This window comes from Procambarus clarkii, chromosome 90 (assembly GCF_040958095.1).
Source record: "Procambarus clarkii isolate CNS0578487 chromosome 90, FALCON_Pclarkii_2.0, whole genome shotgun sequence".
NCBI classification, from domain to species: domain Eukaryota; kingdom Metazoa; phylum Arthropoda; class Malacostraca; order Decapoda; family Cambaridae; genus Procambarus; species Procambarus clarkii.
The window spans coordinates 14,055,872-14,061,582 of NC_091239.1; the positions used below are offsets into that span (position 1 = coordinate 14,055,872).

The 5,711-nt window shown below is 42.4% G+C and overlaps 1 protein-coding gene across 1 annotated transcript in view; it reads right to left on the minus strand.

Annotated features, from left to right (window-relative positions):
* LOC123746439 (alpha-(1,3)-fucosyltransferase C-like) overlaps positions 1-1,048 on the minus strand; it is an 11,972-nt gene extending 10,924 nt beyond the window's left edge. The window contains exon 1 of the mRNA XM_045727966.2: positions 702-1,048. The gene's annotated coding sequence lies outside the window, so the exon portion shown is untranslated. The remainder of the gene's footprint in view (positions 1-701) is intronic.
* Between the last annotated feature and the right edge of the window lie 4,663 nt (positions 1,049-5,711).

Consider the following 5,711-nt stretch of genomic DNA (forward strand, 5'->3'; position numbering starts at 1 on the left):
TAGATTGTGAAAGGGAGACTCAAGCCCCTCGTCCCAGCTGTTGTGAAGAGAGAGAGAGAGAGAGAGAGAGAGAGAGAGAGAGAGAGAGAGAGAGAGAGAGAGAGAGAGAGTGTGTGTGGCTGGTAATACTGAGACACTGATGCTGATTATCTGGGAAGTAACGTTGGAAATATGGAGAGTCACGCAAGGAGGCGGCAACCGGGAAGCTGCACACAAGGCACAAGCGCAAGGAATATGGAAATTGGTAGTGAAGAAGTATTCAGGAAGTTACGTACGAGGGAAGTAACCTTAGAAATATGGAAAGTATAGGGGAGGCAGGACTTGAAAACCCTTGGTGGGGATCTCCTAGGAACTACCCAAAGCGAAAGTGTTTACCGAGGAAAATATAAGTGCATTGCATCCCATGGAAATTCTAACATTTCTAACTGGTTTGCTTTTCAGATATCGGTTCGCTAAGCCTATTTAAAGATTATTCTTCTACGTAATAAAAAAAAGGTCTAATTTTCTCCTCTGATTCTGCATCCACAAAATCGTATACAGAAGTCAGTAATATTCATCTCGATATAGCAATTCCTTGGTACACTAAGATATGTTAACAGTCTCATAACACCTTCACTACATCGGCCTTATGTTTAACATTCCCTACCCGGAACAAAAAGTTCCAAGTAGCACGGGCTATGGTGAGCCCGTAGTGGACTTACCTGCTACAGGAGCGGGGCTGTAACTGTGATCTATCTTGAGGTTATCTTGAGATGATTTCGGGGCTTTTTAGTGTCCCCGCGGCCCGGTCCTCGACCAGGCCTCCACCCCCAGGAAGCAGCCCGTGACAGCTGACTAGCACCCAGGTACCTATTTTACTGCTAGGTGATCGGCCTTAAAATGGCCAAGGTTTTAGACGTAGCTTCCCCCACCAGTATGCCTACCCTCACAGCTATTGGAGAGGTGTTGTAAACGCAGACATCGACCTGTATTATTACCCCGGTGGGTTAGTGCACCTGGGTGCGTGTAGTGCACCGCGGGTGTCGACGCAGGAGTAGGCAGTGTTAGTCCCCTCACCGACCACCACAGACTGACTTACCCAACAAGCCCTGGAACTCTGCGGGAGGCTGGAGCTTCCTGTGGGGGAGAGAGAGAGAGGGAGGGGCGGAGGGGGGAGTGAGGGAGAGACAGGAGAGTGAAGGTTCGTGCTATCAATAGCATGCTATCATGCTATCAAGCAAAGAAAGAAGGAGTGAGAGGACAATCTGTCCTATAAAAAATGTCGCTTTTGGCACATATGTGTAACATAAGGCCAAAAATTGTCTTACTAAAAAAATGGAAGCGGCTGGCGAAAGTGACGTACTGTCCCGTTTTCTGTTTTGGGTCCTCTGGTAGGTTAGGAGAGACCTTATTTAAGTAACTTATTTAAGTAACTTATTTAAGTTAACCCAGGCGCCGGCGAGAAACAATGGGCAGAGTTTCTTTCACCCTATCCCCCTGTTACCTAGCAGTATAATAGGTACCTGGGTGTTAGTCAGCTGTCACAGGCTGCTTCCTGGGGGTGGAGGCCTGGTCGAGGACCGGGCCGCGGGGACACTAAAGCCCCGAAATCATCTCAAGAAGTATCCATCGCCCGATGAACTGGAACTTTTGAAGACAAACTATATTATTGTTTTCAGTTCATAAATATATTGTAAGTATAATTAAGCATTCGTGTGACAGTTAGTTATTTCAAGATCAATATAAGAGTTCCTTTAAGAGTGCCTCGTGTGTGATGACGTATAGCAGCTCTTACCACACGACTCCTGGGAGCACCTTACGTAATTATGAGACGTCACGGCACGTGAACTGGCACACGACTCTTTCCCACGACCAGGCTCCAGTAGTCGTCTGGCATACCCTCGACCAGGCTCCAGTAGTCGTCTGCTTGTTATACCCACGACCAGGCTCCAGTAGTCGTCTGCTTGTTATACCCACGACCAGGCTCCAGTAGTCGTCTGCTTGTTATACCCACGACCAGGCTCCAGTAGTCGTCTGGCATACCCACGACCAGGCTCCAGTAGTCGTCAGTCATACTCACGACCAGGCTCCAGTAGTCGTCTGTCATACTCACGACCAGGCTCCAGTAGTCGTCTGTCATACCCACGACCAGGCCCCAGTAGTCGTCTGTCATACTCACGACCAGGCCCCAGTAGTCGTCTACCTGTCATACCCACGACCAGGCTCCAGTAGTCGTCAGTCATACTCACGACCAGGCTCCAGTAGTCGTCTACCTGTCATACCCACGACCAGGCTCCAGTAGTCGTCTGTCATACCCACGACTAGGCCCCAGTAGTCGTCTGTCATACCCACGACCAGGCTCCAGTAGTCGTCTACCTATCATACTCTACAAGAAAAAGAATCAGATGAACCCCAATCTGCTCCGCATCATTGCAGAGATGAGATTGGTATCAAACTTGGCATCTGACAGCTTAACACACTTCACACACGGATCAGTAGACCAACAGACAAGAATCTGCAGCTCGAGTTAAGACAGGAAATTATGTAGTTGATTGGAGACTCACACATGTGCTTGACTTTACAAGCAGAGATACTAGCCATTTAAAACGCTTTGGCACATGTTCTTGTTGAACACCAACAACTTGTTATCATTGTGGTGAGAGGCCCGACATAAAGCTGGAACATTATTTTAACACGGTGTAGAGAATACAAATGAAGTAAGATTACTAAGATTTAACAGCGTAGAGGTAGTTGTAAAACACATAATATTACTGAAACCAACATACGAGTGTAAACACTCATTTACCACCAAAGTAAGATGTAGTAAGATTCTTCTAACTGAAGAACAGTTAGTGGGACAGTCAGAGGCTTAAGGCCCGCGCAGGATTATCCCTGCAAAAACAATAAATACATGTACTCCTCCTAATAAGTCAGGTTTTTAACAATAAACCAAGCCGTTAAACTTGCGACGTATCAGTAACAATTAAAGACTTGTAATATTGCCGTTTTCTATACACCTGCCTCGATAGACTAGGTGGGTTGCTTGGGTTCGCTTGTTTCTGGTTAAAGATAGAACATGGATTTAAGATTCACATGGAACCCTTCCCCACTTCGGTCTTCAAAGGAGTCTCTCTCGAGTATTTGCTACTACCACCAAGATCTGCACCGTTACATTTTTTACGGAGTGGCAAATCGAGAGAACGGAATTCACTGAGGACAGTCCAAAAAAATCCAAGTGTTTTGGCTAACCAGGAACGTGTGAGCTGTTGGCTCGGGTGAGTGCTTCCCAGCGATGACGATATGTGTGTGGAAAGTGTGGGAGTCTCAGTATTACCGGCATCATTGTGTCAGAAGCGGCTACGTCATAGACGAACACTTGACACACCACCACTACATGTGCCTGATGAAATTATGTATTCATGTCATCTATACCTCTCTACTAAGTCATACACATAGCAACAAAAAACAATTAGATATATATCACTAATATATATTCCCTAAAATTAATTGCAACAAAAAAAATATATATCACTCATATTTTTTTTTATACCTAGAAGAGATACCACCTCTGGTGCAAGTGTAGGGACCCATAGCCTCGGAGAAGAAAATAAAGAGTACTCAGAGAAGACCTTGTGGGACCTAATATATATTCCCTAAAATTAATATTTAAAAGTTAAAAGAAAATTATATACAAATAAAAGACAAAATTATATACACGAAACAAGAATAGTATAAGAACTCAACACATACTTAAGAGAAGATGACAACGAATTAACAATCGAGTCTACAACCCGTCTTCAGACCAAGTCCATTCCATCCAGCGGTCGACCCCAAAACCCATTCATAAATTTTAACATGCTGTTCATTCAAAACAGGAATTGTCTCAAATATAAATTAATATTGTTTTATTAATATATGCATACTGTGCATATATAGGCACTGTTAGGTTAGGTGTTTAGGTTCTGTTGGCGATTATTTGTATTTGTAGTACGTGGGTGAAGCATTTATAGCGTTGTGATTCGAACAAAATTCGTCAGTGAAGCACTTGTTCCGGATATGTTCGAACGTCAGCAGTTGTGAGTCGTGTGTAAACCGCTTTTCATTCATAAACAGGGGGTTTGGCGGGTGCATGGAATCACTTTTGGATCTTTGTTTGGAGGACGGGCTGGTTGTGTTTGTAGTACGTGGGTGAAGCATTTATAGAATTGTGGTTCGAACAGAGGACGTCAGCGAAGCACTGTTCGAGAAATGTTCGAACGTCATCAGTTGTGAGTCATGTGTAAACCGCTTTTCATTCATAAACAGGGGGGTTTGGCGGCTGGATTAACGAGCTTGGGCCTTTGTTTATGAGGACGACCTGACATTGAATGGACTTTGGTCTTTGTGTATGAGGACGGGCTGGAGTCGACGACTCCGAGCTGTTCAACTCAGGTTTCATTGTAAATGTTGAAACCTTTTATAAAATGTTAAGTTAAAGGCGACACGAACTAAAAGACAGAACAGTGAAATTGCTTTAGGAGAAAGGGTCGTGGCCCTTATCTTTGCTGTGTTATCTAATATTAAAGGACGCACATTGCCTAAGAGGCAGACTAGTAAGGTAAGAGATGACAATATGTTCACAAATACAGTGATTTAGGTTTCGTGAGATATTTCCCACTTATCAAACGTTTTGTAAATATCGTACGTTTCACTTCGAACATTTAAACAGGTAAACAACACTAGATCTGAGTTCAAAGGGTAGTGTTGTTGTTGTTGTGGGAGATTCAGCTACTCGGAATGTTGCAAAATCCAAAGAATGAATGAATGTATGCAGGTGATGAGTCACAATAACGTGGCTAAAGTAAGTTGACCAGACCACACACTAGAAGGTGAAGGGACGACGACGTTTCGGTCCGTCCTGGATCATTCTCAAGTCGACTTGAGAATGGTCCAGGACGGACCATTCGTCGGACCGTCGTCGTCCCTTCACCTTCTAGTGTGTGGTCTGGTCAACATGAATGAATGTAGCTTGGATAAGTTCCAAGTAGCCCTAGTCCACTACGGGCTCATCAAAGGCCGTAGTGGACTAGGGAACTTTACATTTTAAATAGTTCACTCACAATAACACATTCCAATGGTGTTATTGTGAGTGAACACCAACTGGGAACTAACTTGAGGATAAGTTTGTCGAAGAATACTTCAAATTCAAATTCTAAAAATTTGCTGAACACCAACAACACGTTATCATTGTGGTGAAATACCCGACATAAAACTGGAACATTATTTAACACAGTGAATTCACTTCTAAATTCTTTCCTAATGTAATAACTTACCGTACCTAAATATGGAAAATTTAGATAAAATCGTAGATAAAATATTCAGTTTTTATTTCTAGAGGGATTTATTTGTAGAGGTAGCGATGGCTATTTTGAATTCATGTATTTATGTACTGTAATATAAAAAATAATGTTATTAGCTATATTTTGTTTAGTATACCTTAATATATCAAATTTTCTATGAGTCAAAAACATTCTCGTGTTCTCTTATTTTGTATTTAATGGGATACTATTTTATACTGATAGAGACGATAACGAGAGAGATTGAGACTTATTTACAAATACAAAATATATAATAGTAATGTTAGTTTGCACGTAGAACTATATTATCAGAATTTCAAACAATATTTCATTTTTACCTGAGTTTGTATTATTTTTTCTAATGCTACGCTACTGAAATTTTCAACTAATTTTGAT